Genomic DNA, 27,113 nt, shown 5'->3' on the forward strand with positions numbered 1-27,113 from the left:
ATGTTGAAATTTGACGTGTGGACTGATATTGAGACTCTTGAAAAAAATTTGAAAACATTTTTTAAAATGGGCTTGGCACCGCCCACTTGTGATAAAATCAATTTTACAAATATTACTAATCATAAATCAAAAGTCGTTAAACCTATCATAACAAAATTCGGCAGAGAGGTTACCTTTACTAAAAAGAATGCTTTGAAGAAAAATTAACGAAATCGGTTAAGGACCACGCCCACTTTTATATAAAAGATTTTTAAAAGGGTCGTGGACGAATAATATAAGCTATATCTTTGCAAAAAAGAGCTTTATATCAATGGTATTTCATTTCCTAAGTGGATTTATAACAATAAATAGGAAAAACTTCAAATTTAAAAAAATGGGCGTGACACCACCCCTTTATGCCTAAGCAATATTCTATGTTTCGGGAGCCATAACTAGAAGAAAAAATTGTTCAGAATAGAACCATATGCATATGTGTTATTGCGCAGCCTTGTAGCACAAACAACAACAGCATTTCAAATGTACAGCTGGGTATGTAATGTTCGGTTTCACCCGAACTTAGACTTCCTTACTTGTTATAAAACTACCTACGAAAAAAGAAAACAAACGCAGCGATTAGGTACAACAAAAACACAAAAAATTGTTATATATACTATATTTCGTATACCATAATAAATATGTATGTACTATGGATGTGCTGGGATGTGTGAGCGAACCTTGCTAGAGCACATTTGTTGTTATATACATATATTTTTTTTTATTTGAATATATATTTATTTGTCATGGCATTAGCCTGCACATACACTCTAACGCCTTTGCTACGACTGCTGCTTTTACGCATTTAAAGGCGCGACGCATTGCTTTTAAGTGTTTTTTTTTTCAATTTCTTCATATTTAATTTATTTATGATTTCTTTTATTAGTTTTTTAATGCTAAATAATTTTTGTTTGCGGTTCTACTGTTTTTGTGACTTGGTTTGCATTAAAAAGATTTCAATGTTGTTGTAGTTGTTGGTAGCTTTTTAGTGAATTTGTGCTTAGGTATAACTTAGTCTTAGAAAAGATCTTTGACCATTACACGTATTTCACTCGCTTTCTATTTGTTTCTCATGTAATAAAGAGTTTAATTAAAAATAGTAATTAAGGAAGTGTAATTTCGGGGGAAATGACACATTATATACCCGGATGTGAGCTCTCCCATATACATATGCATATGAAGCTGATAACTGAGGCTAAAAACCATGTCATAAAAACATAGTTCTTATCAAATTTCGTTAAAATTTATCGACTTTTATCTGATAAACGAAATTAAACATTTTGTGGAGATACATAGAGATAACATGCAAGGAGCCGAACAGGACCTTTAAAAAAATGTTTTTTTTTTCAAGTTTTCGACTTTAACGCTGTCATATCGCTATGGACAATACGGTAACGTACCATTAGGTTAAGTTGATCTGGCCAGTCAATAAAAACCTCAAATGTGAATGTGTCCATAGTGTTAAATGAAATTTGTTTGACGACCAAACGGCCCCAACGGGTTAGGGGGTCAGAATATACCTGCGGTAGGTATGCCTATCGTAATAGGCGACTCAAATACCAGATTCAAGGGGCTGTGTAGCGCAACCCTTTCAGGTTGTCAGCGCAATATATAGCTTCTACAAACCCAATTTTCAACCTCACCTATCCGTGGGGAATCCTGTTGCACTAACAGACGAGGCTCTGGGTGGGGAGGGAGGGATGGCCTGAAGGTTTAATGTGGCCATATAAATCGTTCCCGAGATGGTCGGGCTAGCACCTTAATAGTGCTGTGTTACGGGAGCGTACCGGATCTGTATCCGGCAAAGGACCATCACATCGACAACACTCCCCAAAGCCTTTGGGGAGAAACTTTATCGATACAACAACAACAACAACAACAACGACCAAACGGAAGAACCCCAATCAGTTGCCAGGGTATATGTTATAGAATAACTTCGTCCTCTTGACAAATATAAGCAGTTTCTGGGACCCATCTTAATTGCTGCCTCGATATCTGGCGCCCGAATAGCCGGCGCCTTGTCCTGGCGAGCGCAAGACACGAACGCAGAACGTGCTCAACCGTATCTTCATGCAGCTCACATTTCCTGGCCTTGCTGTTACTGAGGAGGCCTTACTTATAAGCATGTGACGCCAGAAGGCAGTGTCCAGTCAGTATGCCCATCGTGAATCTTGTACCATTAACATTACGCGAATTTTAGTAAGTATTATTTTTTTTTAAGTGGGCATGGCCCTCAACCAATTTTGCTTATATTTATAAGCAATACCAAGGAATAAAACAATACTTCCGCCAAATTGCAAAATGACATAAACGAATTTAGATTTTTGGCTTGAAAACTTTTAAGTTTCCTCTACTACTCTAGTGGCGCCACGCTTATTTTCCAAAATTGTACTAAATTCGAACTTTTCGCCTTAAAGTGAATCCACCCGCCAAGTTTCATCACATCTCAATCTTTGCATTGTTCTATTTTTTTATTGCTGAAAATTTTCGATATAGAAAAAGTGGGCGTGGGTATAATCTCATTTCGACCGTTTTCAATACCAATTTATTTTGAGTTCAGTTAAGCTCGTGTAAAAAATTTAGTGAAGATATCTTAATGATTGCACAAATGCGGAAGGACGAACGGAGTGCTGGGCTGTTAGGTTGTTGGTGGGTATTCAAAACGGGCGTGGCATCCAATCGATTGCGCCCAATTTTGCAAGAGACAATAACTGTCATAACCTAAATGCTCTAACGAAGTATTTTAGTTCAATACAGTAAAGTTATCAAAATTTTTGTTATTATTTGAATAAAATATTTTCCTAAATAAGGGTCATCGGTGAAGTTCTCTATAAATTCGCAAAAATATAATGCCATAATGTCGCTTTTTGGCGATAAAACTATATCGAATCCAAAAGAATGCGCAAGTTCTTTCTCTCAGATCGGCGCACAGACAAAAATAGTGTTGAGCTTATTACCATCACAGCAAGAGCTGTATTTTTTTACGCACTAATACATATACACTTAAACTTTACATGGACTGCAAAGAGCATAGCTTCATCTGCACTTATGAAATTGTTGCGCATTAAATAAGTACTATCCTCCACAAGGTTTGTGTCTCCACTATTTCACCATACACTGCATAATTGCCTATGGGCGTTTTTTTAGTCGCAAACGCAGATGTATATCGAAGGGGAAAAACGCTGCCAATATTGAAGAAGCCATTCAAGAAAAACCTTCTGAAAAATTGGAACAAGCACGAGCGGTACCAACAATGAACCAAAGAAACAGACACTTAATGATTATCATATCCCCCGCTATATCGTCCTTAGCTAGTAGGAAGATATTTGAAAACACTCTAACTTTTTAAATTAATTCGTTTCGAAACTCTGTAACTGACTAGTAAGGGTAAGAATAGCTTATTAAGCAGACGAATAAGAAACAGAGTTTCAACCAGATGATACATTACCCTAAACTAGTGTGGTTTACCATTGATTGTAGTCTTAGCTTCCGTTTGCGTAACACCTCAATCGCCTCTAAAATATACGGGCGTCACTTGCCGCTAACACACAAGCCAAATACCAACCACGATTGAGTTACACCCCACCAATATGTGCCCCTAATTTCACACACTGAAAAAGCTGCTGAACTAGGGACCAATGCATTCACGCATTTCGGTGCTTTAATTTTTGAAAGGATTTACATTAAATAAAATGCATCCAATTTTGGAGCATCCTCCTACAAATCCTTTGCTGCAATAAACTTATTTTTATACATTTCATGAACACGAAATGGTATATTAACTTTGGTCCGATGTTTGTGACGTTGAGAAATATAGAAGATAGATTCACCATTAAGTATACCGAATTGATCAGGGCGACGAACTGAGTTGATATAGCCATGTCCGTCTGTCCGTCCGTCCGTCTGTCTGTTTGAACGCAAACTAGTCCCTCAAATTTTGAGATATCTCAATGAAATTTGGCGCAAGGATGTATTTTTGTATTATATTAGACATTTGTCGGATCCGGTGGGATCGGACCGCTATAACATATATCTCCCATACAACCGATCGTTCAGATAAGACAATTTTGGTCATTCCTGCCGCAATTTAGAAAGTACAAACGTGAAACTCGGTGATATATATTCTAATATATCATAGAAGATATCCTGAAAAAATCACTTTGATCGGAGCTATATATAGTTATATCCCATACAACCGATCGTTCAGATAGAAAGATTTTTGGCCATTTCTGCCTTAATTTAGAAAGTATAAACGTGAAACCCGGTGATATATATTTTCATATATCATTTAAGATTTTCTGAAAAAATCACTTTGATAGGGGCTATATGTATATAGTATATATCCCATACAACCGATCGTTCAGATAGAAAGATTTTTGGCAATTTCTCCCTTAATTTCCAATATAAAAACGTTAAAATTGGTGATATTTATTCTAATATATCATAGAAGATTTCCTGAAAAAATCACTCTGATTGGAGCTATATGTATATAGTATATACCTATCCCATACAACCGATCGTTCAGATAGAAAGATTTTTGGCAAATTCTCCCTCAATTTCCAATATAAAAACCTTAAATTTGGTGATATTTATTCTAATATGTCATAGAAGATTTCCTGTAAAAATCATTTCGATCGGAGCTATATATAATATATATCCCATACAACCGATCGTCCAGATAAGGGGGTTTTTTACCATTTTTTATTTTATATTTATCTTAAAAATCGTTTAGGTATGTACATCTGTTAACTATATATTTCTTATCTTATATATCCGATTATTTGGAGATTATGAACGATATAATATTATTGTTCCGCCCCATTCATGAAAGGTATGAAGTCTTCGGCATAGCCGAAGACAGTCCCGTCCTTACTTGTTTTCAAGTATATTTAATGTATAAATTCACTTTATTATTTCTAAGTCTTTACTTTTGCTTCGATCGAGAAATTTCAACAAACAAATTCTCGATACACAATTTAGATCAAAAAAAGTTTGAGAAATTGCTTACAACGATGAAGGGTTTAAACTTAAAACTCAAAGTTTCTATGGTGAGCTCAGAAAAATTTTGCGTAGTGCTTAAGTTTTTCCTACCTTTTCAAATATATTCAAGGCATATGAACATAAACACTGATGTTTCTTTATAATTCAATAAATTTAGTTTTTAATTTCTAATTTATATATATTTTTATTTTTGTTTTTACGGTCACTCACTTATTAAGTCTCAAATTTTAATATTTTGAAACATGTTTTTCACGTAATTTTTTTTAAGTATACTTTTTATACATTTATATGAGTTTGTGTGCAAAAAAATTTGCACAAAATTTTAATATTTGAATTTGCGCAAATCAATTTCTTTCATTACATCTTTTTTCACAAGCAAGCACTATTGATTCTTGGCTTTGTTTCATATGTTTAAATTTGCTAATTTTTTTAGAACTCACTCTCTTGATTTTTTATGTTTATTATACTCAGTTGAGCAGAGCTCACAGAGTATATTAAGTTTGATTGGATAACGGTTGGTTGTACATATATAAAGGAATCGAGGTAGATATAGACTTCCATATATCAAAATAATCAGGATCGAAAAAAAATTTGATTGAGCCATGTCCGTCCGTCCGTCCGTCCGTCCGTCCGTCCGTTAACACGATAACTTGAGTAAATTTTGAGGTATCTTGATGAAATTTGGTATGTAGGTTCCTGAGCACTCATCTCAGATCGCTATTTAAAATAAACGATATCGGACTATAACCACGCCCACTTTTTCGATATCGAAAATTTCGAAAAACCGAAAAAGTGCGATAACTCATTACAAAAGACGGATAAAGCGACGAAACTTGGTAGATGGGTTGACGTTATGACGCAGAATAGAAAATTAGTAAGATTTTGGACAATGGGCGTGGCACCGCCCACTTTTACAAGAAGGTAATTTAAAAGTTTTGCAAGCTGTAATTTGGCAGTCGTTGAAGATATCATGATGAAATTTGGCAGGAGCGTTACTACTATTACTTTATATGTGCTAAATAAAAATTAGCAAATTTGGATGAAGAACACGCCCACTTTTTAAAAAAAAAAATTTTTTAAATTCAAATTTTAACATAAAATTTAATATCTTTACTGTATATAAGTAAATTAAGTCAAAATTCAACTCCAGTAATGATATGATGCAACAAAGTACAAAAATAAAAGAAAATTTCAAAATGGGCGTGGCTCCGCCCATTTTCATTTAGTTTGTCTAGAATACTTTTATTGCCATAAGTCGAACAAAAATTTACCAATCCTTCTCAAATTTGGTAGGAGCATAGATTCTATGACGGTAACTGTTACCTGTGAAAATGGGCGAAATCGGTGGAAGGCACACCCAGTTTTTATACACAGTCCACCGTCTGTCCTTCCGCTCGGCCATTAACACAATAACTTGAGCAAAATCCGATATATCTTCACTAAACTTAGCCCACGTACTTACCTGAGCTCACTTTTTCTTGGTATAAAAAATGGGCGAAATCTGACCATAACCACGCCCACTTTATCGATATCGAAAATTACGAAAAATGAAAAAAATGCCATAATTCTATACCAAATACGAAAAAAGTGATGAAACATGGTAACTGGATTGGTTTATTGACGCAAAATATAACTTTGGAAAAAACTTTGTAAAATGGGTGTGACACCTACCATATTAAGTAGAAGAAAATGAAAAAGTTCTACACGGCGAAATCAACAGCCCTTGGAATCTTGGCAGGAATACTGTTAGTGGTATTGCATGTATAAATAATTTAGCAGTACCCGACAGATGATTTTCTGGATCACCTGGTCCACATTTTGGTCGATATCGCGAGAACGCCTTCACATATACATCTAAGGGCCACTCGCTTTTAAAACCCTCATTAATACCTTTAATTTGATATCCATATCGTACAAAAACATACCAGAGTCACCCCTGTCCCACCCTAATGGCGATATCTCGAAAAGGCGTCCACCTATAGACCTAGTGTCCACTCCCTCTTAAAATGCTCAGTAACACCTTTCGTTTGATACCCATATCGTACAAACATTCTAGAGTCACCCTGGCCCACCCTAATGGCGATATCTCGAAAAGGCGTCCACCTATAGACCTAATGTCCACTCCCTCTTAAAATGCTCAGTAACACCTTTCGTTTGATACCCATATCGTACAAACATTCTAGAGTCACCCCTGTCCCACCCTAATGGCGATATCTCGAAAAGGCGTCCACCTATAGACCTAATGCCCACTCCCTCTTAAAATGCTCAGTAACAGCTTTCGTTTGATACCCATATCGTACAAACATTCTAGAGTCACCCCTGGCCCACCCTAATGGCGATATCTCGAAAAGGCGTCCACCTATAGACCTAGTGTCCACTCCCTCTTAAAATGCTCAGTAACACCTTTCGTTTGATACCCATATCGTACAAACACATTCTAGAGTCACCCTGGCCCACCCTAATGGCGATATCTCGAAAAGGCGTCCACCTATAGACCTAATGTCCACTCCCTCTTAAAATGCTCAGTAACACCTTTCGTTTGATACCCATATCGTACAAACATTCTAGAGTCACCCCTGTCCCACCCTAATGGCGATATCTCGAAAAGGCGTCCACCTATAGACCTAATGCCCACTCCCTCTTAAAATGCTCAGTAACACCTTTCGTTTGATACCCATATCGTACAAACATTCTAGAGTCACACCTGGCCCACCCTAATGGCGATATCTCGAAAAGGCGTCCACCTATAGAACTAAGGATTACTCCCTTTTAAAATACTCTTTACCACCTTTCATTTGATACCCATATCGTACAAACACATTCTAGAGTCACCCTGGCCCACCCTAATGGCGATATCTCGAAAAGGCGTCCACCTATAGACCTAATGCCCACTCCCTCTTAAAATGCTCAGTAACACCTTTCGTTTGATACCCATATCGTACAAACATTCTAGAGTCACCCTTGGTCCACCTTTATGGCGATATCTCGAAAAGGCGTCCACCTATAGAACTAAGGATTAATCCCTTTTAAAATACTCCTTACCACCTTTCATTTGATACCCATATCGTACAAACACATTCTAGGGTCACCCCTGGCCCACCCTAATGGCGATATCTCGAAAAGGCGTCCACCTATAGACCTAATGCCCACTCCCTCTTAAAATGCTCAGTAACACCTTTCGTTTGATACCCATATCGTACAAACATTCTAGAGTCACCCCTGGCCCACCCTAATGGCGATATCTCGAAAGGGCGTCCACCTATAGACCTAATGCCCACTCCCTCTTAAAATGCTCAGTAACACCTTTCGTTTGATGCACATATCGTACAAACATTCTAGAGTCACCCCTGTCCCACCCTAATGGCGATATCTCGAAAAGGCGTCCACCTATAGACCTAATGCCCACTCCCTCTTAAAATGCTCAGTAACACCTTTCGTTTGATACCCATATCGTACAAACATTCTAGAGTCACACCTGGCCCACCCTAATGGCGATATCTCGAAAAGGCGTCCGCCTATAGAACTAAGGATTACTCCCTTTTAAAATACTCATTACCACCTTTCATTTGATACCCATATCGTACAAACACATTCTAGAGTCACCCTGGCCCACCCTAATGGCGATATCTCGAAAAGGCGTCCACCGATAGACCTAAGGCCCACTCCCTCTTAAAATGCTCAGTAACACCTTTCATTTGATACCCATATCGTACAAAAAATTCTAGAGTCAGCCCTGGTCTACCTTTATGGCGATATCCCTAAATGGCGTTCATCCATAGAACTATGGCCTACTCTCTCTTAAAATACTCTTTAATACCTTTCATTTGATACACATGTTATACAACCACATTCCAGGGTTACCCCAGATTGATTTTCCTTATTTTGTCTCCATAGCTCTCAACTGAGTATGTTATGTTCGGTTACACCCGAACTTAGCCTTCCTTACTTGTTTTTCATATAATTTTATTTACTATCTCTAATTCATGAACAAGTTAGAGGTTTGAAAAACATGCACCGAAAAAAATAAAGCTAGTAAAATCAAAAAATTAGGGCTTCCGTTCTTGAATTAACTGTCGATGGAATTTTTTGTCAAGAGGACAAACTTCTGTAGTCATTTCGAGGTTAGACTGATCTGGCCGGTGAATAATGACCTCACATTGACTGAGGCACCAGGACTTATGTCAAAGAATAACTTCTTTCCCTTGGTATACAAAAGCTTAAAATTACGAGCGCAGAACATGAACAGAGAACGTGCTCAAGCGTTTCTTCCTGAACTTAAAATTTTTTGCAGCCCCGCCCTTCTGTCTAAAGTTAACAATATTCTGTAAAAATAACAGTTTCTCCATCAATCTAATTTATTTTTTTGTTAAAAGAACTGATTGCATTGGTCATTTCAACAGCGAAAATCTATCAATACTATGCAAATGCATCGGCTAAGTTTAAAGTGAAAGTTGCTGACGGCGCTCACTACTTTGTTCGAATGACTATAATACCAAAGGTAAGGTTAGTTTGAACTGGCCGGTCTATAAAGACCTCACATTGACTGAATGTACCTATAGAACTTATGTTGTAGAATTATTACGTCCTCTTGGCAATACTTAATGTTATATAGGACCTAACTTAATTGCTGCCTTAAAATCTAGGAACTCTGCTGTTTAAACATTTTGCAGTTCCGTACTTCTGCCATAAGTAAACAATATACTGTAAAAATGAAAGATTATAAATCAATCTGATTCTTCTGGTAAAAGAACTTATTGGTCATTTCAACAGTGAACAATTTTAAAAAGAAACTTACGCTCCCTACTACTTACTATCGTGCCACACAAATCTTTGTTATATCAATAGCAGCTGTTATTCTAATGTTGACGGAAATCTGTTATTTTAGCAGTTTTAGAAAGGATTTTTTCTAAAGATCTTGATGCTTTTTTGAGGCCACCATCACATCACGGTGATTGCCAAGCTCAGTGCTGTTAACTAGCAAATATAAATGATACTCTAAGAAATGGTATCCTAAGAACACCATCGAATACTCTTAAAATAACAAGTTTTCGTATTTGTATTTATTTTTAGATATACATATATTTTTAAAGAGCTGTGGCTTACGTCTGGTAAACATTTTTGGTGATTTGACTGTTAAAATGGTTAGTACACAATAAAAAAAAATGTGCAAAGTTGATTCAACAGCTATTGGCGATGACTAAAAATTGATTGAATTTATAAGTAATTCGTTTGATTTTACCAGCTTTCTCTTTCAGTATAACAAATATCTAAACCCTTTCATTTCAATTATTCTAGTAAATAACTCACTCTGTGTGCTAAATGTTTACATAGAGGAAGAGCATATCTTATCAGCTCGTAGCAAATAAAATTGTATTTCTGTGTTTGCTTTGAAAATTATTTCAGGTGATTTGCACGCTAACTAATAATGTGAGCAAAATAAAATGTATTAATTTTTTTTTAATTTTTCGGGATACACTATGCATTCATTTAATATATTTTTTTAATATTTTTATCACATTTAGTATTGTTAAACTCTTATTTTTATACTGCACATAGTATTTATGATTTCACTGTATACTTGATATTTACGCAGTTTTTTTTTTTTTTTATAAAAAATGTGTTTGAACTTTTTTTACTTGTTGTTTGCTTTGTTTTAAACAATTTTTATGCTCTTATTCGGTAATTTATTTTATAATAATTTTATATTTTTTTTACTAAAATTCTAAACTGTTTCGCAATCGCAAATCCACAAAAGCTCTTTGCGCAATTTAACAAACATCTTTAATAACAAAAAAATTCGACTTCCACTCGTAACGTTTCTACGCGTTGGCATATGAATTAAGACTGACTGACTAGCCTTCGCAAGTATGCGATATGAAAAAGTTAATGCTTGACGCTTTCGTTGGGCTTTTAACGCTGCCCTCAGCTGCTGCCAAGTGTGCCCAGTGCGCTGTTAGCTTTACAACACCTTCACATACGCCGCGCACGCCTGCAATACACAGCTTTCGGCGTACCTAACCGGCAAAATGTGACGAACATAAAAAAACCGGCTAAAAAGAGCAAATCGTTGATCGCAACAACGCACGAACGTTTTCGCCGCCCAGTAAAGCAACGGCTCTGTTTGTGTGACTGAAGTGCCGATGATCAACACACGAAACCAAATTTTTGCAGTCAAGTTTATATTTTGTATGCTGTCAACAGCGCCGTCGCTGTAGACTGCACCGTTAACGTTGGGGGACGTGGTTGTCGTTCTGTTGGATGACAGTGGTTTGTCGCCTTGCCGTCGGCTGTGACAGACAGCCAGTGAAATGCGATCACTTGTTGCTGTTTAATATTATTATTTTTTTCGTTTTGCTTGTATTTGAAAAATGTTGTAGGAATTCACTACAAATTCATTCTTATGCTACGATCGTTATTTATTGCGCTCTTCTTTGTTTACATTAATCAATAACTGTACTCTTTTATTTGATCAGTCAAGTACTTTATCATAGCTTGATGATCTCAGTTTTGGTCGAAGCTTTTGTTTATTGAACTCTCTGACCGATGTTGGTAACTGTTGAGAGATGTGGTTGTCACTCGACTGTTTTTTTACTCTGTTGATGGGTTTCTCTTGATCTTAGTGAGTGAAGTAATTTAAACTTTTTGAGTGACAAGCTTGCGATGTTTTTTCGTATCAAAATTCTATGTTCGAAAGCTATTACGTTTAGAGCTTTTATTTTGTCGGGGCAAACATTTTTAACGCTTCCAATATCGTGAAATAGCTCAAAGAAATTTAAAGAGCGTTGTGCAGAACAGATGAATCAGTGATCCTTCTAGTGAATGCTTATAGGACTACTATCTCTTCACTTGTCAACCAAGTTGAACTGGCAATCCTTGCGGGGTAAAAGCTTTGTACACAGTGTTATCAAAACCACTTGGTTTAATAGAATATAAGACAGACAGTTTCATCGTACAAGATCACACACAAGCAAAAATACTGTTCGCTGAGGCTGCTGTGCCATATAGTGCTCTTACGGAAAGGGTTTCGGAATTCAAGGGCTTGTACAGTCAAATAAATAAATACTTGGCGCGACTCCGAACGCCATCTGCAAGGCAGATGAGTTTTCACTGAGAGCTTTTCATGGCAGAAATACACTCGGATCGCTTGCCAAATCTCTGCCGAGGGACAACCCCACTTAGAAAATCTTATTTTCCAATTGAAACAACTTTTTTCTAAATCTTTGATGGTGCTTTGTCTGGAACTTGAACCCAGGACCTTCGATGTGGTAGGCGAAGAACGCTTATTATATTCATAAATTTACCGCTGGCAAGAAATGCAAGCTCATCGGTATAAGCCACTACGTGGTAGTCCAAACCCCCAAAGTCCTGAAGCAGGTCGTTCATTACCACCATCCAAGGCAGGGGAGAAAATAACCTTATTTTGCCTTTCTTTGATCTCCGCTTCGACTTTACAGTGCTGCGACACAATAAGCTGCTGATAATTCAACCAAAGTCGATTCGACTTCCAGTATAAGGAGGGAGCTTTCAGTTGACGCTGGTAGGACATCATTGAACACCTTATACTACCTATTAATTTGACATTCTAATAAGGTGCTGTCCACCTGCCCCTTACAATAGGCGCGTTGACATGCCGAAAATCGCTTCCAGTGATCCTGTTGTTTACGTAGAGGTCAGTTAAACGTTCCAAAAGAAGCAAGGAGCGGCTTACTGAGATCTGCTTGTACCAAAGAGGGCATTACTTATTTGAACTCTGTATGGATCACCTAAATATACTTGAACACAATGCTTCGAAGATTGCGAATAGTTATTGTAACGAAAATGCAACGGAATGCGTCAGATTCTCCCAGCTGTCAAAGAACCTACCCCAATTATGCATAAAGCATGATTCATCCATGTTTGTTTGCAGTGAGTATAAATTTTCATCAAGATAAGAGAACTTCCGCATTGGAAATCTTTACCATGTATAAAATGTAGATGAATTCCTTATTTCTATACCAATTGTTAAATGTCAAGAGTTTCTTGTGAAATTATTAAGTAAAATCGGCGCTACATCACTTAACATTTTTGTTGTTGGATTTTCAATATTATTTACCATTGACGCCATTATGAGTATATACAGATATGCGCATATATACACATATACAGCAGCAAACACGAAAATAGCAGTGGTGATTTGGGTCGTCGTAGCAATGGCCAAGAGGATCGATCTACTAAAAGCCTTTTGTAATGACGCCGTGAAAAGAATAAATTAAAAGCTGGCGAATATGGGGTTGGAGATGGCTTGCAATAACATAGAAGTTTGTGTTGTTGTTGTAGCGATAAGGACACTCCCCGAAGCCCTTGGGGAGTGTTATCGATGTTGATGGTCTTTTGCCGAATGCAGATCCGGAACGTTCCGGTAACAAGCACCATTAAGGTACTAGCCCGACCATCTCGGGAATGATTTGGTATAACCACATGAAACCTTCTAGGTCATAACCGCCCTCCCACGCCCTAAATCCATAAGAAACTTTTGGTCGCCAGAGCCTCGGCTGTTAAAGAAACAGGATTCGCCACGCGTAGGTGAGTTTGACAATTGCATACCTACCGCGGGTATATTCTAAGACCCCTAACCCGTTGGAGACGAAGAAGTCATTTTGGTTAGTTCAAAGCGACTGTGGATTCGTTAGTCATAATCATGGAGACTATCAAAAAAATGCATAGCCTTACTTGAAATATTTACGAGTATACATTGATTCTAAACTACCTTTTAAGGAGCATTTCAGGGCAATGGGAGAGAAAGTTTCTAGAGCCCTCATGCGAATAAAGCCCAACAACGGCGGCCCAGGCGAAGCTACCCGTCGGCTATTGTCCAATGTAACCACCTCGATAGTATTCTGTTATTGTTGTTGTTGTAGCGATACGGTTGCTCCCCGAAGGTTTAGGGAGTGATCGATGTGATGGTCCTTTGCCGTTTACAGATCCGGTACGCCCCGGTAACACAGCATCGTTAGGTGCTGGCCCGACCATCTCGGGAACGATTTATATGGCCACATTAAACCTTCAGGCCAATCCGGTATTTTAGTCGCCTCTTACGACAGGCATACCTACCGCGGGTATATTCTAACCCCCTGACCCGCTGGGTTATCGATAGTATTCTACGCAGCAGCAGTGCAGAACGGATCTAAAATGACCCACTAAAATATAATAACAGCTTATTGAATTATTTCTATACAAATATCGGACGGTGTCCATTAACGTGATCCTTGTTTTATTTCTGAAAATCCCACTAGATCTGCTGCCAAGTGGAATGGGTGATCTGCATGATATTGGAATGGGCCCTTCATCTGAAGATGCTAAGAAAAGCGCAAGGTAACGAACAATAATTGGGTGGCGATAACGGTGGTAAGAATTTAGGAAAGAGTGCTGGAGCATCATTTTAGTTGGAAATATGTCGTAATGGTTAGATCAGAAGCACAGCGAACTAAACTGCATGCATGTGTGATGCATGTGATAACGAAGCGCATAGACAAGCGATTAAATCACCTTTCCCAAGTGACATTATGCCTAACGGCGGTCCTTCGGGATGTGCAGACATGCACATGATTATCCTCGTTTCATTGGGCCACTTGAGGGTAATGCGCTGCCACAATGTCCAAGGAAAAAGAGACAATGCTTTGTATCTATCATTGTACTGTTGGGCTTGCATGATTTCAGTTACAAATATTGTATAGAAGTTTTTATTCAAACCATCCAAAATGAAAAAAAAAACAAGTAGGGAAGTCTAAGTTCGGGTGAAACCGAACATTACATACGCAGCTGTACACTTGAAGTGCTGTTGTTGTTTGTTTTGTGTGCTATGGCTCCCGAAACATAGAAAATTACTTATTCCTTCCCAGCTTAACTCATACAAATAGACAACATTGGTTAATTCATGGTAGTTCTATAAATAGAACAAAAACAGCAACAATACCAGTTTCTTTGAATTACATACCAAGTATGCAGTGTGCAAAAGAATAAAATATGCAAAGAAAGCAATTGGGATAAACTTTACAACAACTAAGGCATGATGTGGCTGACCATCGTAGGAGTGCGGGTTCAAATCTCACTCCCGGGAGAAAAGGCTTTGAAGAGATTTACAAGGTATAATCGAAGCAGCTGTCGCCTTGTCCGTCCTGATGTCACGTTGTTTAAATTTTTCCCAAATTATTAAATAAAGTTATTCCTATTTATTGCTATAAATCCACTTGGGAAGTGAAGTACCATTGATATAAAGCTCTTTTTTGCTAATATATAGCTTATTTTATTCGCCCCCGACCCCTTTAAAAAATTTTATATAAAAGTGGGTGTGGTCCTTAACCGATTTCGTTAATTTTTCATCAAAGCATTCCTTATAGTAAAGGCCGAATTTTGTTACTATAGGTTTAACGATTTTTGATTTATGATTATTAATATTTGTAAAATAGATTTTATCACAGTTTTTTTGTGTTTTCCAAAAGGTTATATATATAAAAAGTGGGCATGGTTATAATTAAATTTCGCTCATTTTCAATACCAATATATTCTGAGTCCAGATAACCTCGCGTACTAAATTTGGTGAAGATATCTCAATATTTACTGATGTTATCATCTTAACGGACAGACGGAAGGACGGACATGGCTCAATTAAATTTTTGTTCGATACTGATGATTTTGATATATGGAAGTCTATATCTATCTCGCCTTTTTACGATGTCACTGCTATTTTCGTGCTCGTTACTGTGCTAGAGGTTTACGCCGATCGCTTTATCGGCGGCGGCGGCGTAGGCTCTATTATATACCGGCGTACGCCGGTGTTCTTACTTTAAAAAGCTTGATTTTTCTATTTAAAAAAATAATATTTAGGAAAGGTTTTGTTTGTACATATGTATTTAAGGAAATCAACGTGTTGGCCATTTCGGAAAGACCCGGGGTTTTTGCCTCAAAATCTCGCAGACCGTTCAAAAATTTTCAGGAGTAGCTCCTTGCGGAGGGATTGTCCCTCGTTCACTTACTCCAGAGAGGCTTCGAACCTAACCCCGGTCTTTGGAATTGGTATTGCTGCGTCTGCTGAAAAGAAAGAGAGATACATAAAATAGCCACACTTTTGTCTGCATATCTCGTGCAAAGCGTAGTTTCACCTAGGGTTAATTCCTAATAATCGTCGCGAAGACAATTTCTTTAAATCATTTGTGGCTCCTTGGCGGTCACGCACAAAGGCGACTTACGGTTGCTATTAATGGTCTATTAATAATCATGGCTCTCGTAGCACAGGGCGCCTCCAGTGTTTCCGGCTGTTTTTAAGAGCTACAATTCCCGATGTGCGAACAGTAGCAATCCCTACAACCAGTCGCTGCCACGCCTCCTGACCCTCACACCATATGCCAGTACAGAAGCTATAGGACTGCGACTTCGAACTCATACCTTCGACGACTTCACTTTCCTAGAACCTCTAGGTGTAGCCCCGAAGACTTTCCAACGGATGCTTTTGTCGCGCTATGCTGTCGAGCTACACCAGAGTAACGCCATGAAATGTTAGGGAGTGACTATTCGGCCAAGGATGCCGCCTTCGAAATCATAAGCAATATAAGTGGAAGTCATTGCGTAATGGGTGAAAATCGTATAGTCCTCGGCGCATCTGCATGATTAAAATTTTACAAGGACCCTGGATAAAATTTTTAAAAAGTAGACCAAAGTTTGCAGACGTTTGTGTTCAAAACATTGATTTCAATAGTCTTCCTTAAATCAAAACGATATTTTAGAATGAGAGTCGACCGATTTTAAGTTGAAAATGTTTACTGCTGTTTCCCGGCCTTATGATATAAGAGCTCATTATGGATGACCGCGTAGCTTCATTTTTCATACTAGTTCGAATGTCCACCAAGTTACGGTAGTAGCACATACGGTCATTATTTCGACTGTCTTCGGAAAGCTTTTGCTTCACCACTTTGAGTGTTTTGCGAAGGACAAAGCCTCACCTGGTAAATATATGTGCCTACGTATTCACATTTATAAAAGGAGCCGTAACGTGTAGTTGATATTTAAGCTTGGTTGATAGGCTATAATCAATGTAATTCACTCCAAATGACTAGTTTTGGATAGGACCGCCAACTTTAGGAAATGTCAAACCGGGAGACTTGGGTGTTGAAGAATGAAGTGTGAAAATCAAAATTAAAATTTCAGACGCTATTGTATAATTTCGCAAATAAACAAAAGATGTTCGAATGTAAGCTCAAGTGATTTTTCAAACCCTTCTCATACGTACATATATCCTCAACTTAAGTATGAGTTAAGAATCTTTTCAATGGACTGTTTATGCCCCTAGAATCTGCTAAAGGATTTTGCATCACTGATTTCGATTATTCTTTCAGCCAATCGCAATATAATATCAAAAAAAAAAAATCGGCACCTTTTTTGGCTATTTTGGTTTTTCTTACAACTTGAGGACAATTTGAAAACAATTTGAAACGCCTTGGGTCATTTTATTTGAATTCATTGTTCATTATTAATTTTTTGAAAAAAATATGCAAATTGAGCATATAAATTTATTATATAACTTTTCTTTGAGTGTTTTGTTTTAATAAATTGGTGAATTGGGTGTTGGAAAGTCCGTGTTAAGCTGACGTCGAAAACGCCTGTTTTTTTAAATAACTTTTGAACATTTAGAACGAGTTAAATTTCGCAATTAGTTTCTTATAACTGGCAGTTATGCGCATCCGTTGATACCACTTTCGACCATATCCGACCAATTTTCGACATGAGCAATAAATGGCATAAACAGTCTTAAGCGAGTAGAAAATATAGTAACGCGCCGGACGCCGAAAGTCAAAAATATCTGCGGCGGCGTGCGAAAAACGACCCTAATCGGCGGCGGCGGCGTTTATCGGCGGCGTATATCTCTATACTGTGCATATATAAAGAATTTACCAAAAGCTAAGTGTTTCCTATTTCAGGGTTTGTTTGTTGTAGTTATTGCTGTGACGATAATTGTTATTGCTACTCTTGCTGTTGTTGTTGCTCTGTCTGCTGCCTGCATTTTCGAGCGTAGCTATGATATTAATTCATTAGTCTGTTGAGAACAATGCAATTTTTCTTTACTAAATGTTTCAGCTCATGCTGACGTTATTTGCAAGAGTCGTTGTATATATGTGCGTTTTGCTCCATTTATCTGAAGTGCAATTCTGCTATTTCGCAATGTATTCATAAAGATATAATGTCAATAAATTTCTCAATTCTATAAATCTTTATGAAAACATTTAAAATTTTGATTAACTCACTTGACCTTAATACGAAATATCCGAATGGCGTTGAACTTAGAGGATTATGAATATGTGCATATGCAACAGTCGAAACATTAAAAGAAGTGAACTCATCACAAAAATCGGAGTATCTTATAACGAATTTCGCTGGTTGTAGATCTTTGGTACCCTAAAGGAGAAACCTTGCACAAAATATCTAGGAATAATCCTTTTTGTGGAAGCTCAACATGGTGGAGAGGGTGAAGAAGGCCTTGACGGCACTTTATGCATGGAAACGAATACTGGTGTGTACATGGGGTTTACCGCTCTCCCTTTCTCATTGGGTATTTACAGCAACTGTAGACCCTATCCAATACTATGGAGTTCTTGTTTGGTGGAAATCCAAACAAAAAAGAACCTACCGCAAAAAATTAGAGGGGTATGCAGGCTATCAATGCTTAGCATTACGGAGCACTGCACGGCTGCACTGTATGCCATTCTACATATTTCACTTGTATACCTGGAGGCAAAGAACATATCGTTAACAACTGCAATGAGGCTCAGTGCCTCGGTGCAGCTTGAGTGCAGACCATACGCCCATAGTACTATAGCGTCATCAATCACAGGACGAATATACTATTTGATTCCCTTTCTGCGCTTGAGGGTCCAAAGTAGTGGAAGGAGTAGGTATGCTGGATATAAACAGATCCTACAAGCTGTCAGATCACTGTCGCGTTTTCCAAGCGGAAGTATTAGTATACTGGTTCGAAATTTCTAAACCAGAGCACGTAATGAATGAGAAATCGAAGACGCAAATAAGCAAATATACAAAGCGATAATCTATGTCCCAAGAATAGCAGAGAGGATCAATAGATCGGATTTATATGACAAAGAAATGGTCAAAACAGCGTTTGCATACAAAAATACATGGAGACAGATTTACAACAGTACAAAAGACAAAATTCCAGAGGATGCGAAATCCAACGTAATATACAAAATCCCATGCAACGTTGACGGTGCGAGAAGGTATATTTTTTTTATTTATTTATTTATTTGAATATTTATTTTGACAATTTAATTATTAGTACATTAAGATAATGAAATCTTTTATAGTACAACGAACAGATGTCATAATCATTGCGGTTTATATAGCACTACCATACATATCTATATAGTTTTATATCTTAAGCTATGTTTCAACAAATCGACGAGAGTAAAGTAGAAACAAAAAGGTTAAGGAGCATAGAGATATATGCAGATTTCAAAAGTTTCAATAGATAAAAGGCTTAAGTGCTATCACTAGAGAAAAGGCTATAAAAAATCCGTCCATAGTTGTTTTGGTTTAGAGAATTTCTCACAGCAGTAGGAATAGAATTCCGAAGACGTATGGTGTTGACGAAAAAACAACCTAGTCTATTCTACATAGTTAAAAAAGGGGACAGCTAAGGGGCATGATCTATTAGATCTATTAAAGATTATTTTATCGTACAAGTATGGCGGCGACTTTGTTCAAATAATCGAATAGGTTGCATCCTAAAACCCGATTTCTCCATGCAGATAGATGGTCAAACTTGCCCAGTCCATAAACATAACGTGTAACTTGATTATACACAACCTCTATTTTATGGGCCGACCTTGAGTCTAGCTTGTTGTAAACTAACTCAGAATACGTAATGATTGGGTCAATGAGTTGGATGGCAAGTTTTTTCCTAATTTGAATAGGAGTATAGGGCGCAGTCTGCCAAAAATTACGAAAAGTCCCATATACCTTACCCACTACTGTGTTAACGTGAATGATCGCAGTGGGGCTAGAGTTCATCACAATTCCAAGGTTTTTAGCTTTATTGAAGGTTGTTATAACAGCGTTTCCGATGCTTATTTTAGGTATTTCAAGCCTCGAAACATCCTTTTTTGCAATGGGCAATAGTAAGATTTTCCAGCATTGAGGCACAGGCCATTATTATTCGCCCAAGCAAACATAGCCGATAAGTCACTATTGAGTTTAAGCCAAAGATCACGAGTGGCACTAAAGTCAGCAGCCAAGTGCAGCTGAATATAATATATATGTAGGGAAAACCAAATTAAAATTACTTACTTACTTACTTACTTAATTGGCGCTTAACCGTTTAAACGGTTATTAAAGGCAAGGATTTCCGGGGCAATAAGTCCAATATTAAAATTGGGAACAACTTCCTTTTTAAACGGTTTTATTTAGCTTGAGTTGGCAGCCAGGTCGCATGCACGGCCGCACGGCCGTTGTGAACGAATCTTGTAATTGAAATTTAAGTAACTTCCCGATAAGCTACAAGCTTGAAACTTGGAATATAGTTCAGAAACGATGACAATGCAATAATAAGAAAAAAGTCGCCGTTAGGTGGCGCATGGATCGAGATATTCGCAAAATTCGCATTTGTGGTCCGATTTGGCTCATATTTGTAACACATAATACATGCAAGAATAGAAACCGACCTGTGAAAAAAAAATCGCCGCTAGGTGGCGCATGGATCGAGATATTCACAAAAATCGTATTTGTGGTCCGATTTGGCCCATATTTGGGTCACATAATACATGCAAGAATAGAAATCGACCTGTGAAAAAATCGCCGCTAGGTGGCGCAAGGATCGAGATATTCACAAAAATCTTATTTCTGGTCCGATTTGGCTCATGCTTGGAACACATAATACATACAAGAATAGAAAGCGACCTATCAAAAAATCGCCGCTAGGTGGCGCAAGGATCGAGATATTCACAAAAATCGTATTTGTGGTCCGATTTGATTTGGTCCATATTTGGAACACATATTACATACAAGAATAGAAAGCGACCTATCACAAAAAATCGCCGCTAGGTGGCGCAAGGATCGAGATATTCACAAAAGTCGTATTTGTGGTCCGATTTGATTTGGTCCATATTTGGAACACATAATACATACATGAATAGAAAGCGACCTATGATGCCCGATTTGGCTCATATTTGGAACAAATATTGCATACAGTCCGGTAGAAGTGACATCAAAATATTTTGGAGTTGGAGGAGGGACAAGCATACGTGGCGCAGAGTCGAGTAAAGTCTTTGGAAGGATTATGTATTGAGGAGTTAGATTGTAACAAATTGTCAGGAAAGAGTCCTTGTAATAATGAGTCACTAAATGAACTAAATAGAATGAGAAATAATAGTCAATTAAATAAAGACTAAAAACTTGAAAATAAAATAATTAAAAAAAAAATTTTAAGTTAAACGGTTTTATTGAAAACAATACATACATGAAGTAATAATAATACAAAAAGCTAGAAAATAATTAGGTACGTCCTAGGTACTAGTCATCACACTCCTTATCAATCTATGGCGTTGATCAGACAATTAAATAAAAGCGTTGGACGCGTCATATTTCTATTGATAGTCATAAGTAGAACCAACTGAACCTTAATCAGGTTATGCTACGCCTAACATTTTTAGAAATTTCACGCGCCCAACGCTTTTATTTAATTGTCTGATCAACGCCATAGATTGATAAGGAGTGTGATGACTAGTACCTAGGACGTACCTAATTATTTGCTAGCTTTTCGTATTATTATTACTTCATGTAAGTATTGTTTTCAATAAAACCGTTTAACTTACAAATTTTTTTTTTAATTATTTTATTATATATTTGTGTTTACCAACAATCCTGAATATAGCTTCAGATTGAAGCTGAAATATCGATAAATTAAAAAGTAATTTTAAACATTGTGTTTTATTTTACCTACGGCCTTTAAGCTCATAAAATAAACACAACATAAACATATAAGGCTATAAAAATTATTAAAAATGTTAAAACAGAGAGCACACCAAAAGAACGCAAACTCCTATAGGTGTACCAAACTTTCAATCGCAAATATAATACACGGACCTATAAGTACATCAAGCAATAACAAAGAAAAAAATACAACAAATCGTATTAAGAAGTCAAATCCACATTTTATTTTAAAAAGAATAAAAGAAATTGAAAATTGTTTAATGGTGAATTTTATTATTTTGTATACATATTATCACCAGTTTTATAAGTAACATTTTTCTCGCACCAAAGTTCATTTTCTCATGGAACCTCCCTTTAGTATTTTATTCCAAAACGCCATATATCTGTTTAAATTCAATATATTTTGACATGAGCTGAGAAGTTTATGAAATAAAACTGAAATGGAGCGTTCAGCCGATATAGAGTAATAATTTACTCAGCGCCATTAACCAATCTTGTTATGAAACGCAGAACTCTTGGATCGCCTACATTTATATAAAGTTTCGGATTTCCCGTCGAATGTATTCCCACCGCACAAAGTTGTCCACGAAAAACGCCTGGCGCTCCAGGCTCTCCTTCACACAATTCTGCGTCATTATAACCACATAACAAATTTTTTCCTTCGGGGTGATATCCACATTTACTTTTTGCTACTATAGTTACCTCATGTGTTACGAGTATCAGTTCTTGGTTACGTGGAGTCCATTCACTAATTTTCATCTTTCTGCCCAGCGAAAGTTCATTTTGGCAAAGTAGAATTCTGTTCAGTCCATCAATCTCTCCAAAAGGATTATCTAGTTCAATTGCAGCAATATCGTAGTCTGTTTGGCATTCTAAATTATTATTATCTTCATAAAATACATCCTTCACTTTGCGATATGGTTCGCATAAAACTGTTGCACTACCTGCAACGAAGATTTTATTTTTATCGACACCGTCCAGGCATGCCGCAGTTGTGATCACTATTTTCCAACTGACTAATGAGCCACGGCAAAAATAGGTTGTCTCTTCAAATAATGATACCAAATAATTGTCAGTTTGTGAATTTATATGAGTGAAAAGACCGTTAAGTACGACAACCAGGATCGAGATATAATTGTGCAAATTCATAGTTCCTGACGTTTTACGCTGCTCGTTAAGTATAAAGTAACTAAAGCAAGACAAGTTTTGTAGACGCTATTTATGTATATACAGTGGTGAAGCCTGATAAAATTTTCGGTTGTATGTGCACGGTTAGAAATCTGAGCCCAAATTTTTAACCATTAATCGGTTTAAACACTTTTTGAAACATTTCGCTACTAAATTGGAAACCTCTCAATTTAATATTGTCTTTTTTAATTTTATTCAATTTCGATTTAAAACTTGTGCAAACAATAAGTCATATAATTAAAATAGTTTTAAAACAAAACCAAAAAAGTTTCAAAAAATTCAAAAATGCAAACTTGTAGTCACTTGTGGGCTTGAAACAAAAGCAAAAGGTTTCAAAAATATAAGAATATAAAATAGAATAGGAACGTCTGGTTTAAAAACTTATCCTAAGAGTTTAAATTTGGTGCTGAAAATTCAAAAATAAGAAATTTTAATTGCGAAAAGTGCTGCAGGTTATCGAAGCTTTTTCAAAAAATTGTATTATACATATAAGGTGTACCGAATTGGTTTCTTACACAGTAATTAGAGCAACGCTGTAAGAAAAATCTCTAGTTCAAAACTGGTGCTATTCTAATACATTCGGAACTTTTACTTTTTCGCCCTCTATATCTTTCAGTAGTTCCGAACTAGTGTTAAAATATCAGCTTTCTTGTTTTCTTGGTACTATGGTCTTTGATTCCGAACTGCTATTAGAGCATTTATCGATACCTCCGAGCCAGTGGCAAAGTTTGGGAAAAGAAATCATACTCATAGTCGAAGTTAATTAAAGCTGGTAGCGGTTGTTTTTGTGGATAACATATTTCTCTAATTAGATATGAAAAATAACAACCCAAGCTGTAGATTTAATAACTGGGTAAAATCTTGTTAATACCGAATTTGTACTTATTTGGCAATTTAGGTCGAGCTCCGAACCAGAAATGTGTATCACTAGTTACTGTCCAAAGGAAAGCGGATTTCCTATGGGCATACCGTATATTTGTTGATAAAAGGTGCCATCATAAACGAAGTAATTATTATCTCTTAGCAGAAATCAAGCACTTTTAGAAATTGTGTTTCGTGAGGGACGTGTGTTTTTCAAAAGTTTGCCATTGTTGCATGATTGTACATATCGCTAGTTGAGTGGCAATATTTGTGAAAAGGGAGACAACGTCAAACGATATAAGAATTTCATCTTCGTTGATCTCTATGTTACTTAACTTTTCTTTAACTTGAAAAAAGTTTTACCCATTGTATGTTTTTGGAACCACTTCTTTTACCAACGGCCGAAAAGCTCCACAAAACACAAAAGTGAAAAAATTATTGGCCCAGAAACAAAATTTGGTTTCATTATATGTCCAAAATATTTCAGATTTGGGCTCAAAGTTTTTACCATGTGCCTGCCAAAATTATTAAAGCGTCTAGCGTAATACAAATTCTAAATCAGTTAAACAAATAGCTTTTGATATACCAAAATAACAAATATAACTTTACTTAATTGCTCGTTTCTATATTTGTACAACTGAATTGTGGTACTACATTCACGTTAAGAGATACATGACCGCATTTTTAACCCTTTCACGCATATGCGACACCGGTGTCCCAAAAATATTTCCTTGTATAGCAAGCACGCTAGCAATATTTTACTAGTACTTTCGTTATAAGTTTCTTTATTTTATCTAACAGGAGAAACAGGAAGACCGTTATAATCTACATTTAAACAAAAATTGGTTTGATCATATGTCCAAAATGTTTCAGATTTGGGCTCAAAGTTTCTACCGTGTGCCTGCCAAAATCTCAAACCACTTATTGATAAAAGTGGAAGTGCCGGCCAAAGTAACATCAAATATTCAAAACAAGGGGCGGTCGACCCTTGGCTGTGATTTGGCATACACTCCAAGCGTATTTCTTCTATGAAAAGCTTTTCAGTGAAAATGCATATTCCTTGCATCAGCTTCCGTTTGGAATCGGCATTAAAACATATAGGTCCCGTCTGCCAATTTGTGGAGGAAATAAAAAGGGAGCAAGACGCAAATTCGAAGAGAAGTTCGGCTTAATCCTCTAAGCGATAAATTGCGACAAGCATTAATTAATATTTTTTTTTTTCTTTTTAATTTTTTATGGTTAATGCGTCAAGCGTAATACAACTTCTAAATCAGTTAAACAAATAGCTGTTGATATATCAAAATAACAAATACAAGGTTACTATGTTTATTCGAGCGAAATGAAATTAGCGCGTATATTCGATTCTTTTTCAAACGAAAATTTAATTGTACTTAATTGCTAGTATCCATATTTGTTTAGCTGAATTGTGGTAATAAATAAGGTTAAGAGATACGTGTACAATATGACCGTATTTTTAACCCTTTTATTTCCTTGCATAGTTAGCAAAAAGGCTAGCAATATTTTACTAATTTTTTCGTTATAAGTTTCTTAATCTTATCTAAATGTATACATCCGAACCGATTTTCATTTAAAGTGTTTAAGTGTGCTAACAAGATTCGAGACGGAAGCTACTAGCAAACCATGCCTACTTACAAAGTAGATATGTGTATGACTTATTTACCATTGTTAGGTTAGGTTTGGTTGAACTGGCCGGTCCATGTGGACCTCACATAGACTGAAGGAGTCCGTAGTGTTACCAGAAGTTTGTTTTAATGAGCAAACTGAAAAACCCAGGACATATGTTATAAAATAACTCCGTCCTCTTGGCAAATACTAGAAGCTTCCTATGACTTAAGTCACTTGCCGCTTCAAGCCTAATTTAAAAGCGTGTGACGCAAGAAGGCAGCGTCCAGTCAGAATACCCGTCATGAGTCTAAAGTCCTTTCTTTTTAATGATAGAAGCAACTTTGTTAGTCTAAGGTTGTAAGACCTACACATAATCTTCGACACTTTACAGCCCCACGCTTGAACGCACGCCTTTCTTGCTTGGTCGATCATGTGCACCTCTCGCCTTCGCTAAATCTCGCCAAGTCTAATTCGGACGTCTACGAACCAAGCATCAAGGTGTGCGCCCTTTTTAGCTGGTACATCTGCTTTTTCATTCCCATCTATTCCCATATGCTCTGCGACCCAATATTAATGTATGCTTCTCCCTGTCACGATTCTCTCCAGAGACTGCTTACACTCTAACACGCATTTAGATGCTGTACTATGCGAGATTATTGCCTTAATTGCTGCTTGAATGTCAATATAAAAGTTAACACGGTTGCAGCTTAAGGTATTTTCTTCCAGTGTTTCCACTGCTTTGGTTACGGCTAATATTTCCGCTTGGAAAACGCTACAGTAATCCGGCAGCCTGTAGGATCTGTTTGTTTCCGGATCAGCACAGTATACCGCAGACCCTACTCCTTCCACTACTTTGGAATCATCTGTGTACAAATGTGTCGCCTCGTCCGCTATTTGAGCACTCTTGGGCCAACCGTTCTTCTCTATTGTGGCCTTAATATCTCCCTCGAAGCGCAGATTGAGAATCAGGTAGTCTGTTCGTCTTGTTATTGATGACGCTACACTACTATGGCTGCTCTGAAGCAGGGAGCCTGGCTGCAGTTGTTAACGCTATGTTCTTTTCTACTATGTCTACAGGTGGAATATGCAGAATGGCATACAGTGCAGCCGTCGGGGTTTTTTTCAGGGCTTCCGTAATACTAAGCATTGATAGTCTGCATACCCCCTCTAATTTTTTGAGGTAGGTTGTTTTTTGTGTGGCTTTGCACCAAACAAGAAATCCGTAGTATAGAATAGGGCTTACAGTCGCTGTAGAAACCCAATGAGGAAGAGAGGGCGTTAAGCTCCACGTACACCCCAGCATTCTTTTATATGCATAAAGTGCCATTGAGACCTCCTTCACCCTCTGCTTCACGTTGAGCTTCCATGACAGCTTGCTGTCTAGGATGATTCCTAGATATTTTGTGCAAGGTTTCTCCTGTAGGGTTACCCAT

General features: G+C 37.1%; 1 protein-coding gene across 6 annotated transcripts in view; it reads right to left on the minus strand.

Moving 5' to 3' along the window:
• LOC137253331 (uncharacterized) overlaps positions 1-11,117 on the minus strand; it is a 299,686-nt gene extending 288,569 nt beyond the window's left edge. For 2 of the 6 annotated variants that reach the window (XM_067790071.1, XM_067790068.1), the window contains exon 1: positions 10,342-11,117. The gene's annotated coding sequence lies outside the window, so the exon portion shown is untranslated. Of the gene's footprint in view, positions 1-3,863; positions 4,111-5,124; positions 5,257-10,341 lie in introns of those variants that run through there. The other 4 variants (XM_067790070.1, XM_067790067.1, XM_067790069.1 and 1 more) reach the window with 3 other exon arrangements.
• Positions 11,118-27,113: the final 15,996 nt, after the last annotated feature.

This window comes from Eurosta solidaginis, chromosome 5 (genome assembly GCF_040869045.1).
Source record: "Eurosta solidaginis isolate ZX-2024a chromosome 5, ASM4086904v1, whole genome shotgun sequence".
NCBI classification, from domain to species: domain Eukaryota; kingdom Metazoa; phylum Arthropoda; class Insecta; order Diptera; family Tephritidae; genus Eurosta; species Eurosta solidaginis.